Here is a 14771-nt window from a genome sequence, read left to right on the forward strand (position 1 = left end):
TAGAGTCCCCCTTAATATTTCTTGCAAAGCTGGTTTGGTGTTCGCATATTCCTTCAGTTTCCATCTGTTTTGGAAGCTCTTTATCTCTCCTTCTATTCTGAATGAGAGCCTTGCTGGATAAAGTATTCTTGGTTGCATGTTCTTCTCATTTAGGACCCTGAATATATCCTGCCAGCCCTTCCTGGCCAGCCAGGTCTCTGTGGAGAGGTCTGCTGTTAATCTAATATTTCTCCCCATATAAGTTAGGGATCTCTTGTCTCTTGCTGCTTTAAGGATTTTCTCTTTATCTTTGGAATTTGCAAGTTTCACTATTAAATTTTAAGGTGTTGAATAGTTTTTATTGATTTTAGCGGGGGACCTCTCTATCTCCTAGAACTGAATGCCCGTTTCCCTCCGCAAATTAGGAAAGTTCTCACCTATGATTTGTTCAAATATGCTTTCTGGTCCTGTGCCTTTTAGCACCCTCTGGAACCCCAATTCAACATAGATTTTTTTTTTTCCTTCTGAGGCTGTCATTTATTTCCCTTAAACTTTTCTCATGGTCTTTTAATTATTTTTCTCTTTTTTTCCTCAGCTTCCTTCCTTGCCATCAACTTGTCTTCTATGTCGCTCACTCTTTCTACTACCTCATTAACCCTCATCGTTAGGACCTCCAGTTTGGATTGCATCTCATTTAATTGATTTTTAATTTTAGCCTGATTAGATCTAAATTCTGCATGAAGTCTCTTGAATCCTTTATGCTTTTTTCCAGAGCCACCAGTAGCTTTATAATTGTGCTTCTGAATTGGTTTTGTGACATCGGATTGTAATCCAGGTTCTGTAACTCTGTGGCAGAGAGTACTGTTTCTGATTCTTTCTTTCATGGTGAGTTCTTTCTAGTCATTTTGCTCAGTGCAGAGTGGCTAAAAACGAGTTATACTGGTGATGACTACCTCAGACCTTCCTTACAACACCTACCAACTCTCTTCTCTGTATCTATTAACTTTTATTTTTCCTCACTATTCCTATGCAGTTGGAAAGAACCAAAGTTCTCAGCAAAATACACATTTTGTCTCTGAGGTTTTCAGTTTTAAAACAACAAATTAGCTGTCATCTAGTGTAATGTGCAATATTCAGATAACTTGCATGAATATATTGCAGTGACGTTAGCATACTTAATGTGTGGAGACGGTCTGATAACTATATGAAATATTTTAATACACATCTGTTTTCTTCTGTGGTTTGTACACATCTGTCTCCTAAGGATAGAAGTGTGTTCCTGGCACCAGAATTAGCACTTTCATCTCTGTTACCAAAATGAGTTTTCATAAAGCTTTATTTTACATCAAAGAAGAATGTGCACATTTTGAATCAGAAACAGTTACCTTGATGTTTTAGCCATTAGGGTATCTGTAACTCATCCCAAAAAGAGGAATTTAAAGTTATAATATTGAGTTCAATATTATTTCAGGTTTTTAAAAAGTACCCTTTTTAGAGATATAAAAAATATCTAGAGATATACATGAAAAATATATGATTCTGAAATAAACACTTCTAAGTGTTTGGCACAATGATAAGCATGAAGTATTCAGCCTTTCTCTTTTTTAAAGTATTTTTATATATATAGAATTTCAATGATATTCGATCCACTCCAAGACTGCATATTTGGAAAAAGTATGGTGGATAATATTTATTATGAACTAGTAGTACAGCTATACTCTACTATGTATAGATACCTAACTTAGTGTTCTTATTCAATTTTGCCAAAAAATATTACAAAGAACTCTGTATTTGATGACAAGAAAATTCAAAGTTAGAGAAATTAAATTGGGCTAAAAATAGTTTGAAAATATCACTAACTTTAAAGATAGATCACAGGTGTCTAGCTCCCTGCCTGGCAGAGCGTCTGCTTCTCCCTCTCCCACTCTCCACTTCCCTTGCTTATGCTCTCTCTCAAATAAGTAAAATGTTTAAGAAAATTAAAAAAAAATAAAGGTACTTCAATCTTTTGAGCAAGGGTAATTCTATCTTCTATAGAACATTTGGTAATATGCAGAATCATTATTGGTTTTCACAACTGGGGAGGGAGGTGAGATTGGCATCTAGTAGAAAGAGGCTAGTGTGCATTGCACATTGTGCAATGCACAGGATGGTCCCCCTTGACAAAGAATTATGTCCAAAATGTCAATAGGGCCAAGATTGAGAAACCTGTCATGGAGGATAGCAGGGAGTCAACCTGGCATCACCGCATAGGTGTCAAATTAGAAAACGAGAATATGAGACTTCAGATAATTTATCACTTATAGCACAGCAGACAGCACGAGCATAAGCATTGTGGCGCCGATCCCTATCCCTGGTCTCACAGGGTGATGTCATGGGCCTACATGGATGCTGAGCAAGTAGGAATTATGCCACAGCTGACAATCCCATGGCCTGGAGATCCGTACCTTCAGAGCAAAGAGCCAACTTTGTACCAAACAACAAGGTTCTAAGTTCCATTACCTTGTGGAGTAAACAATTACACAGTTAGGACCGTGTGCTTTCCTTGATTTAGTAGCCTCTGTAACTAGCTTTAGAAATTATTCGGTATTAAGGGCACCTGGGTGGCTCAGTGGTTGAGTGTCTGCCTTTGGCTCAGGTCACGATCCCGGGGTCCTGGGATCCAGTCCCACATCAGGCTCCCTCTGCCTATGTCTCTGCTTCTGTGTGTGTGTGTGTGTGTGTGTGTGTGTGTGTGTCTTTCATAAATAAACAAATAAAAATCTTAAAAAAAAAGAGAGAGAGAGAGAGAAAGAAATTGTTTGGTATCAGAAGACAGAAAAGCCTTAAAGTTCAGCACACTCAGCAAGGAAAGTCAGGTACACTGAAGGTCCATCAGGGACCACCTCTCCCAATACTCACAAATAAGACCCTGGAAATAAGCACAAGTCATGATAAAGACTCACTTATCTCTGTTGTTCATGAGGACTTTACCTAGAACCACCTCAGGAATCTTCCACACAAGGACTTAAATTTATAGAGAAAAAATATTCTGTTCATTTGTTTTTCTGCTACATAACCCATAATATCCCTGTGATTTCTTTTTCATATTCTCTTTGTCATCCCCTGAGCACTCTGGGTGTGTTCAGGGCATTTAACATATGTGGATTCTTGTGTTGGGAATACTGTTCCATCAGGCATGCCCGTGCCTCTCTCCTTTACCTCTCAGAGGTCTCTGCTTATAGACTACCTCTTCAGTTTAGCCCTTCCTGGCATCAAAAATCCAGTATCTGAACATATTCCTGGCCTAAAGGGACTCCTTTATCCCTTTTCTCTGGTTACTTTTACTCTTTGGTACTTATCTTATATATATTTTGCTTGTGTGTTGTCTTGCTACAAGAAGGTAAGCTTCAAGACATCAGAGGTTTTAGTTTCACTCATTGACAAGTCCTTGAGGCCTAGAACAATGCCTGGACATATGGTAGCTATGCAACAAACATTCACTGAAAAGGTTCTTTATTTTGGCTGTCATTAGTTTTAAAATAGTAACCAAAGTGATTACACAGAACTAAGAATGATTAAAGAATGATTCTTTTTTGTTCTAAAATAAGGAACAATAATGATCTTATTGTATCCATCATTATTTTTTTCATCAATATTATCTGAAGTCATTTTGGTATTTTTTAAAATTGTCCTTATAATGAACTTCCTAATGATTCTTTAGGAACCTTGTAAAGGTGTACATATTCTTATGATTCATTTGAACTTTGGCAACATTTTTTAAAAATATTTTATTTATTTATTTGAGACAGTGCAGAGCAAGAGAGAGCATGTGCACGTACATGCATGCACACACAAATGGGTGGGGGGATGGTATAGAGGGAGAAGGAGAAGCAGGCTCCCCAGTGAGCAGAGAGCCTGATGCAGGGCTTAGTCCCAGGACCCTGGGATCATGACCTGAGCCCAAGGTAGACACTTAACTGACTCAGACACCCATTGCCCCATGGCAATATTTTTAATGAAAAAATTATGAATTTTAGTGAGTACACATGGGACATCTTCATCTTACCACTTTCTCAGGCCCTCTGCATCAGCATCTCATTTTCCTGCATAACTTTATTATCATTATTATTATTTGCATAGTTGCATACCTACCTTGAATTGTTTCTTACTATATACTTATGTATGTAAATTATTCTGCACGAATTTACTTTATGGTTTTGTTGTGGAATTGTAAAGATTCATTTAACTTACTACACTAAAATTGTTGCAAAACAGCATTAATATCAATTTTAACTAATATCAATTTTAACTCTCTTTTTTCTACAGATGATGCTACATCTATCTTTTGATATCTGCTGTATATCAACCCTAATGTGTTTCTAAAACCATTCATTTTTTATTTTATTATATTATAAATGAACTGCTTTTATTTAGTTTGGTAGAAAAATTGCCCAATAGTGCAGCTTCCATATATTCCTCACACTTCCCCTGATAGTAACATCTTATGCAACAATACCAAAGTTACCAAAACCAGAAAAGTAATTCTGATATAATACTATTAACTAAAGGTCTTAACCAAACTGCCAGCTTTTGTATAATGAATTTAGTACTTAAATCTTCTCAGTCTATATACCCCGTGACAGTGCCTCAGGTTTTTTTCTTTTATTTTAATATTTGACCTTCCTTGATATACATATTTGTTGACTCTCTACATTATGAGCCATCAAATATATTTTGGTAAGAAAATAAAGCTAGACTTTATTGAGAATGATGATTTTTATTGGAAAGTTGTTAAAGGATCCTTCACCTCAGTGACTTTATTCTGTCTCTGCTCATTTCTCCTTTATGTCTAACATTTTATTTTCCTAATGAATCATTGCTGATACTTTCTTTGACTCTCGCTTCAATTTTTAATTTTTCCTTTAACAATTTTGGAAAGCAAACTTTAAGATAAAGTAGTTATGTTGACTACTAATGAAATGGGGTTCTTGTAAATCAGTTTACTTTTCTGGGGCTTTCTTTCATTAGACATTGAACTGTATGATTCTTTAGATTCTTTTATATCTCTAAAATACTGACTTTATAACTAGTTTCCTACCTAGTTTTATTTTTACATTCTTCCCTGACTCACTGTTTCAGTTTTGTAGGGCTAATTGCAGACCAGTGAGGGTAGTTACTATGGGTGTTTGCTTAGATATTTATGGAAGGATTTTTGTAAGGCAAATTTTTAAGGACTTAACTTCCTTTTTTCTCATTTACCTATTAGTCCCTATTAGTACCTATTAGTTACCTATATGTATTTTGCCTCTTATTTTCCCTCTGATTATTAATGTGGGTCTGAAACAAGTGTGATTTGGTTTAATTTTAGGATGATGGGGTAAGTTCCAGGAATATCACACATTTTTTTGTCATGGTAATAATAACTACAATGAAGACTTACAGCCTCTGGTTTTTTAGCTCATCTTGGAGTTTAATGATCAGTATCTTTCCCTAAAGCATGATGCCTAAGCAAAGTGTGAGCTACTTTTTTTTTTTTAAGTTCCCTTAAAAAGTATCAATTGAAGTGGTGCAACAGTTTGAATGTTTAAATGACCAAATGCAAAACTATGGAACCTATTAGAAAACATAACTAATAAAAAAGTCACTTTCTTTGAAGATAAATTGCTCAAGCAATTTTAATGGAGTTGCCTTTTCATCTACTATGAAAGAGATTGAGTAATTTAGTGTTAATGCAGTAAGTTCCAAAATGTTTTATTTTTGTAAATTACAACTTATTTCATGGCCCTAAAAGGAATATTCAAGAATAGCTATATTATTTTGTGTTCAGAAGTTAAAGCAATTTTTGCTCTGTTCTCTCTTACTAAGTAGGCAGAATTGGATAGTAAAGGGCATTAATGGAAATTACTTTCTCCTCATTCACAATGAGGTTGCATATGTTGTATTATTTCATGAGATGGTTAGGTGCAGCCACAAGAGGAGACAGGGGAGAGGCTCTGGGAAACACAGTGGATGATATCCATGAGTCAGAGACAGAAAGCACAGCACAACACACAGGGTCACATAGGAATGACACAGGGTGGTGATCAGGAGGTTGAAGACAGGAGTGATGGGGAAGGCATTAACGAACAGCCTTTATTGGCATTCTGGTGGAAAGACAAAACGAGCAAGATAAACACTTTAGAAGTGGCTAGTGTGAATAATTCCATTAGACTTTAAATGATAAGGGTGATAGTTGCTTGGAACCTGGCCCTGGGATGGTTTTAAGGCAGAGGAATTTTGCCACCTGGCCTGAAGACCAGAGAGAGGAGGTATGGTTCTGGATTGTTTAGTTTTTGTTTTTTTTTTGTGTGTGTGTTTGTTTCATTTTCTTTTATTTTTTTATTTTTTTTAAGATTTCATTTATTTATTCATAGAGACACAGAGACAGAGAGAGAGGCAGAGACACAGGCAGAGGGAGAAGCAGGCTCCATGCAGGGAGCCCGATGTGGGACTCAATCCAGGGTCTCCAGAATCAAGCCCTGGGCTGCAGGTGGCGCTAAACCACTGCACCACTGGGGCTGCCCTCATTTTCTTTTATCAAAGTATAGTTAATGCACAATATTATATTAATTTCAGGTGTACAATGTAGTGATTGGGCAACTCTGTGTATTGTGCTATCATCTGTCAACATCTAACCCTATTACATTATCATCTAATGTATTCCCTATTTTGTACCTTTCATCCCTGTTCTTTTCATGCCATAACTGGAAGCCTGTATCTCTCAGTCCCCTGCACCCATTTTGCCCATCCCCCACCTACCTCCTCTTTGGCAATCATCATTTTTTTCTCTGTATTATGGATCTGTTTCTGCTTTTGTTTGTCTCTTTCTTTCTTCATTTGTTTATTTTTTTTTTAGATTCCACATATAAGTGAAACCACATGAGATTTGTTTTTCCTGTGACTTATATCACTTAGCATAATATCATCTAGGCCCATTCCTGTTGCAATGATAAGATCTCATTCTGTTCTGTGACTGAGTAATAACTGTGTATGTGTGTGCATCTCATCTTTTTTATCCATTCATCTATTGATGTACACTTGAGTTGCTTCCATATCTTTTCTATTGTAAATAATGCTGCAGTACACATGGGGGTGTATATATGTTTTTGAATTAGTGTTTTTGTCTTCTTTAGATAAATACCACATTGTAGAATTACTGGATCATATGGTATTTCTATGTTTAATTTTTGAGAAACCTATGTACTGCCTTTTTAAAAAAATATATTTATTTATTTGAGAGAAAGAGAGGAGAGTCTGCAAATAAGAGAAGAGGCAGGAGAGGGACAGGGAGAGAAATTCAAGCAGACTCCCTATGGAGTGAAGAGCCCAATAGGAGGCTCAATCTAACAACCTTGAGATCAGGACCTGAGTGGAAACCAAGAGGGGACACTGAACCAACTGAGCCACCTAGGTGCCCCTCCAAGGTTTTTTTTTTTTTTTTTTTATAGTGGCTGCACCAGTTTGCATTCCCACCAACAGAACATCAAGTTTCCATTTTCTCCACATTCTCTCCAACACTTATTCCTTCTTGTCTCTTTTAATTCCAGCCAGTCTGGTGGGTGTGAGATGATATTTCATTGTGGTTTTGATTTACATTTCCCTGGTGCTTAGTGATACTGAGCATCTTTTCATGTGTCTGTTAGCCATCTGTATGTCTTCTTTGGAAAAATGTCTACTCAGGTCCTCTGTCCATTTTTAGTTAGATTATTTGGGGTTTCTTTGGTGTTGAGTTGTAAAAGTTATTTTCATACTTTGAATATTAATCTCCTATCAGATAGGCCATTTGTGGATATCTTCTCTCATTCAGTAAGTTGCTGTTTTGTTTTGTTGATGGTTTCCTTTGCTGTGTAAAATCTTTTTATTTTGAGGTAGTTCCCATGGTTTAGTTTTGCTTTTGATTCTTTTGCCTGAGGAAACAAATCCAGAAAAATATTGCAAAGGCCAGTGTCAAAGAAATTACTGACTTTGTTTTCTTCTAGGAGGTTTATGGTTTTGTGTCTCATGTTTAGGTCTTTAATCCATTTTGAATTTTATGTATGGCATAAGAAAATGGTCCGGTTTAATCATTGTGCATGTAGTTGTCCAATTTACCCCACAATATTTATTGAAGGGACTATCTTTCCCCCATTATGTGTTCTTGCCTACTTAGATGTAGATTGACCACATAAGTATGGATTTATTTCTGGGCTCTCTGTTCTGTTCCATTGGTTTACATGTCTGTTTTTGTGCCAGTATGTTGGCATTTGATTATTATAACTTTATAGTATATCTTGAAATCTGGGATTATGGTACCTACAGCTTTGTTTCCTTTCTCAAGATTGCTTTATTTGTGGTCTTTGGTGGTTCCATACAAATTTTAGTATTAGTTGAGTGAAAAATGTTGTTGGTATTTTGATAAGGAGTGCATTGAATCAGTAGATTGCTTTGCGAAATATGGACATTTTAACAGTATCAGTTCTTCTAAGTGGTTTGGTTAGTTCACAAAATAAAGACATATTCCTGGCTGGGCCCTTTTCTCTAAGAATTGGCTATCTCAAAGAGAAGCAAAATCAGAATTTACAAAAAATAAAAACATTTAAAATTCTTTATAATACAACTCTGATATTATTTAAAATTAATAGTAGACTATTATAAAAATGAGCTATATACTCGTTGCAGGTCTGTAAGAGCATTCTTAAATTGGAAGGATCTCTGCCCTCTGTAGTGTGTACTTTCCAGAGTTTCATCTGAAAAGAATGAATGTGAAGTATCTTTCTTCTGCTCAGAGCATTCAGCAAAATAATTTCCAATGATGATGGTGTAATGAGGTTCTTCAGAGAAACAGAACCAATAGGATGTATGCATAAAGAGAGAAAGAGAGAGACAGAAACATAAAGAATAGGCTTGCACAATTATGGAAGACGGCAAGTCAAAAATCTATAGGGTAACCTGACATGGTTGACCCAGGGAAAAATTGATTTTGTACCTCAAGTCTGAAGACAGTATAGAAACTCCATTTCCTCTTCCTTAGGAGACTTCAGTCTGTTTTCTCTTAATGCTTTCATCTGACTGGATGAGACTAACCCACATTACAGAGGGTAATTTACTCCAAATGTATAGATTTAAATGTTAATATCACCTAAAAAATATCTTTCCAGCAATATCCAGACTTCTGTTTAATCAGATCTCTATACACCTTGACCTAGCCAAACTGACTCATAGAGTTAACTATCACACATAGCCAGGTGAACAAAATGTTTCAAGATGTGGTAGTATAAATCAATAAATAATTCCCATAGAGCAATAGCTTAGAATCCAAGAGTGATGATTATTTTTTTTTATTTTATAAATTAATTTTTATTGGTGTTCAATTTACCAACATACAGAATAACACCCAGTGCTCATCCCGTCAAGTGTACCCCTCAGTGCCCGTCACCCATTCACCCCCACCCCCCACCCTCCTCCCCCTCCACCACCCCTAGTTCATTTCCCAGAGTTAGAAGTCTTTATGTTCTGTCTCCCTTTCTGATATTTCTCACACATTTCTTCTCCCTTCCCTTATATTCCCTTTCACTATTATTCATATTCCCCAAATGAATGAGAACATACACTGTTTGTCCTTCTCCGGTTACTGTGGCCAAGTTCAAAAAGGGTGTTGCCTGAGTTCTTCTCTGGGATTTTGATGGAATCTTGTCTCACATTTAGATCTTTCATCTATTTTGAGTTTATCTTTGTGTATGGTGCAAGAGAGTGGTCCAGTTTCATTCTTCTGCATGTGGATGTCCAATTTTCCCAGCACCATTTATTGAAGAGACTGTCTTTCTTCTAGTGGATCGTCTTTCCTCCTTTATCGTATATTAGTTGAGCATAAAGTTCAGGGTCCACTTCTGGGTTCTCTGTTCTGTTCCATTGATCTATATGTCTGTTTTTGTGCCAGTACCACACTGTCTTGATGAACACAGCTTTGTAGTACAACCTGAAATCTGGCATTGTGATGCCCCCAGATATGGTTTTCTTTTTTTAAAATTCCCCTGGCTGTTTGGGGTCTTTTCTGATTCCACACAAATCTTAAAATAATTTGTTCTAAGTCTCTGAAGAAAGTCCATGGTATTTTGATAGGGATTGCATTATACGTGTAAATTGCCCTGGGTAACATTGACATTTTCACAATATTAATTCTGCCAATCCATGAGCATGGAATATTTTTCCATCTCTTTGTGTCTTCCTCAATTTCTTTCAGAAGTGTTCTGTAGTTTTTAGGGTATATTTTGAGAACCATTTGAATGGTAAATGGTTCTCCAACCTTTTATTTTCAGGTTGTAGGTGTCCTTCTGTCTAAAATGAGTCTCTTGTAGACAGCAAATAGATGGGTCCTGTTTTTTTATCCAGTCTGAAACTCTGCGCCTTTTGATGGGGTCATTAAGCCCATTCACGTTCAGAGTTACTTGAACTTCTTCTTAAAGGGGAGTTTTAAGAGTCCCCCTTAAAATTTCTTGCAGAGCTGGTTTGGAGGTCACATATTCTTTCAGTTCCTGCCTGTCTTGGAAGCTCTTTATCTTTCCTTCCATTTTGAATGAGAGCCTTGCTGGATAAAGTATTCTTGGTTGCATGTTCTTCTCATTTAGGACCCTGAATATATCCTGCCAGCCCTTTCTGGCCTGCCAGGTCTCTGTGGAGAGGTCTGCTGTTACCCTAATATTCCTCCCCATGAAAGTCAGGGACTTCTTGTCTCTTGCTGCTTTAAGGATCTTCTCTTTATCTTTGGAATTTGCAAGCTTCACTATTAAATGCCGAGGTGTTGAACGGTTTTTATTGATTTTAGGGGGGGATCTCTCTATTTCCTGGATCTGAATGCCTGTTTCCCTTCCCAGATTGGGAAAGTTTTCAGCTAGGATTTGTTCAAATACATATTCTGGCCCTCTGGCCCTTTCGGCGCCCTCGGGAACCCCAATTAAACGTAGGTTTTTCTTCCTTAGACTGTCATTTATTTGCCTTAATCTGTCTTCATGGTCCCTTAATTGATTGTCTCTTTTTTCCTCAGTTTCCCTCTTTGCCATTAACTTGTCTTCTATGTCACTCACTCGTTCTTCCACCTCGTTAACCCTCGTCGTTAGGACTTCTAGTTTGGATTGCATCTCATTCAATTGATTTTTAATTTCTGCCTGATTGGATCTAAATTCTGCAGTCATGAAGTCTCGTGAGGCCTTAATGCTTTTTTCTAGAGCCACCAGTAGCTGTATAATGGTGCTTCTGAATTGGCTTTCTGACATTGAAGTGTAATCCAGATTTTGTAACTCTGTGGGAGCGAGGGCTGTTTCTGATTCTTTCTTTTGAGGTGAGGTTTTCCTTCTAGTCATTTTGCTCAGTGCAGAGTGGCCAAAAACAAGTTGTATTGGAACACGGGGGAGTATCACTGGTCCGTCTAGCTGGTCTTCTGGGGGAGGGGCCTGTTGCGCTGATTTTCAGGTGTTAGCACTTGGGGGAGCTGCTCTGCCCCTGCCTGCTGCCGGGCTCAGCGGGGGTTGTTTACCCCGCCAGGCCCCAGGAGGAACAGCCGCAGTTGCTATGGTAACTCTGGAAGCCTGGATTCAGCCTCCGCAGGGGCTCGGGGCTCTCGGTTCTCCGTCTGCAGGGCCTGGAGGTTCCGGGGCGGGGCCGCTGATCTGCTCAGCTCGGGGCAGGAGCGTCCTCGCTGTCCTGGGCCCTCCCGGCCTCTGCCTGTCCCGGGGGAGGCCGGATCCTGGGCTGTGTCCCGGCGCCCTGTGCTCCGGGGCCTGCGCTGTGGGATTCGCGCTCCCGCCCCGCAGCCCCCTCCCTGGAGCCGCCGCCCGAGCCCCTCCGAGCTGCTCCGGGTCCCGCCGTGCGCGCTGCAGCCCTTAGGGAGCTCGGAGCACTCTCCCGGGGCGCAGGTGTCTGTTAGTGTCCCAGGGAGCCCGAGGGCATCCCCGCCCTCCTGGGTCCTGCTGCAACTCCCTGCGGGCCCCTTTCCCCCGGGAAGGTTGGTGCAGCTCCTGCTCCTCCGGGACGGGGCTCTCCTGTCCTGGGGACACTCGCCCCGGCCTCAGCCCGGCTCCTCGCGGGGCCCCTCCCCCTCGGAGGCCTTTTGTTTCTTTATTTCTTTTTCCCCGTCTTCCTACCTTGATAGAAGCGCGAACTCTGCTCACTGTAGCGTTCCAGGTGGTCTCTCTTTACATCTCAGGCCGAATTCGTAAATTTTCAGGATGGTTTGAAGGTTATCTAGGTAATTTGGTGGGGACAGGTGATTTGGGGACCCTGCTCTTCCGCCATCTTGCCCCTCCCCCTCTCAAGAGTGATGATTATTTGTAGTCATATTTGCACACTAATTTGTTTGTTCATCTGTTTATTATTTATTAAAGACTACCAATGTATGATTTCTGTGATTTCTCTTGGGAGATCATTCTCCATGAATCACTCACATTTCTGCATGTCTTAGAGTGAGGCAATTATTGCCTTTTATACTGAAGTCAATCAAAACATTTACAGAAAAAAGCCTTGGAAAAAGAGGTAGTTTATCCCTACAGTGTAAAAGGAAGCTTTGTTTATTGCCCTTTATAAAAGATTTGGGTTTCCTAACTCTAGGTTTATTTTTTGTAATATAACTCACTGATTGTGAATATATCTGCAAGGGCCCAACCCAGTCATCCCCATGAGACTTTGGAGTCAAAGGAACTGATATCATTCTGCTGATGACCATACTGCTTACTATGTAATAAAGTTCTTTATATTTGACTTACAAGTCTTGTGTCTTTAGCCATCATCCATGAAACAGTAATGGGCTAATTTGTTAGCTTGAAAGTAGGGTAAAAACTCCGTTCTTTACATTTTTTTTAAATTTTCCATTGATTTATCATTTTAGATTAGTTTATTGGTAACTGTGATGCTTCCTGTGGCTCTCTTTTATCTATGCTCATCACTATTTCAAAGATGAAATATTCGAATGTAATAGAAACAGTCCATATCACCCTCTTCCCAAATTGAAGCTAACAATATGATTTTGATGACAAAAGGAAGATACTATGCTTTAATATATTCTGTTCATCTTAAAACCCTAAATGCACTTCACACATCTCTTTGAATACAACAGCAAAGTATTTTGTTCTGATTAAAATAGCTGTGTATTTACCCTCTTGGACCTGTTAATTGATCTGAAGAAGGACTTGGAATGTAAATGAGGATGAGAACATCAGCCTCAGCTGGCCATGGGGGACAGATAATATAGAAAAACTTCAGTGTGGCCAAAGATTCCTATAACCTCAGGAGAGGAAATTTAGCAGGCAAACGTAACTGCCACACTATTAATTAAATCAACTTCATTCACTCATGTCAGATACATATAAGCTGTGATGCCTCAGGCCACATTGAAATACACAGAGAGGATTTGGATGAATTGAACTACATGAATATGAGGCAGGAGAGTTGTCCAAGCACTGACTCTGAATTGTCCAAGTACTGATTATGAGGAAAGGTAAAGCACCTCCGGCCCTAAGCATGTCTACATGGCATACTCACATCCAGTTGTTTAAGGCATCTGATCATCCTCTGCACTCATGGAAACACTTTTGCAATACTTCATTCCAACTCAGAAAAATAATGTTCACATTAAGGATAGAAAATCCTTAAGGATACAATGGGAAAATATAAGCATTGTATTTTTATGATGCCAATCATGGTGTATAATTTCTGATTAATCCCTCATTATGTTGATCAGATTCTCTTGTAAAGAATCAAGACTTATGAATTACTCTGGAGATCCAGTATATGCACCTTAAAAAAACTAAAGCCACTGTCACATTCTTTTCCTTAAAAAAAAAAAAAGAAAAAGAAAAAAGAAATCCGGGACCCATTTTTAGAAGTAAATAATTTTATTTTAAATATATAAAACTTCAATCTTCTTCTGTTTCATAAAATATGTAATAATACAAATCAGAATGTTTTTCTTCACTCTTTTTTAAATGCTTATTTTATCTAGTTCTAGGTATTAAATTAATTTAAATAGCTTTTCTAATTACATATTTATTTTAATTCTACATAATTATTCTCCTTAATTTACATAAGTTGTATTATCTCTTATTCATCCTCATTTCCTAAATGGTAGATATCACCTATAAGAAATTGTTATCTTCAAGAATTTTTCACTTAAGTGAAAAGTGTAGCTTTTGATGATGTGTGTGTGTGTGTGTGTTTTAGCATGCTACTCATAATTTTGCCCATTTATAAAAGTTATTCTTAAAGTACTAGAATGGTATTTAAAGAGAAACAATGATGGGAAGTTTAACAATTTGAGACAAAACAATATGTTAATCTTAAGCATTCATAGAGTACATTAAAAATCTGTTTTTAATCTGAAGTATATAGATAAATGTCTCAACTCTTCACTTAGAATGAGTGTTATGAAAAAAAAGAATGAGTGTTATGATATGTTATTATGATATGTTAATTAAAAAACTATAAGAAAACATTATCTACTGGATCTTTCTTTCTGTCTTGTTATCTTGTTGTCTTTTTTTTTTTTTTTGAAGGAGTACAAACGTTGAGAATCCTTCCTTATTGATATATGAAAACAAGTATTTTGTTAAATTTAAGGGTAATTTTGCCAGATTGAAAAAAAACACATTTGTAATCTTTGTTATTGGTTTAATAATAATAATAAAAATAATAATATAGTCATGAATGTTGGTTTTGAAATGTAGAATATTTGAACTCTCCAAATATCTCAAAACAATCTACTCTAGTAAGTTTTATCAACTTTATCAAACACTTTTCTTATATTT

General features: G+C 37.6%; 1 protein-coding gene across 1 annotated transcript in view; it reads left to right on the forward strand.

Moving 5' to 3' along the window:
- Positions 1 to 14771, forward strand: part of LOC129514645 (low-density lipoprotein receptor-related protein 1B) — a 1831349-nt gene that overhangs the window by 1091184 nt on the left and 725394 nt on the right. The gene's annotated exons all lie outside the window — the stretch shown is intronic.

This window comes from Nyctereutes procyonoides, unplaced genomic scaffold (genome assembly GCF_905146905.1).
Source record: "Nyctereutes procyonoides isolate TBG_1078 unplaced genomic scaffold, NYPRO_anot_genome, whole genome shotgun sequence".
NCBI lineage: Eukaryota > Metazoa > Chordata > Mammalia > Carnivora > Canidae > Nyctereutes > Nyctereutes procyonoides.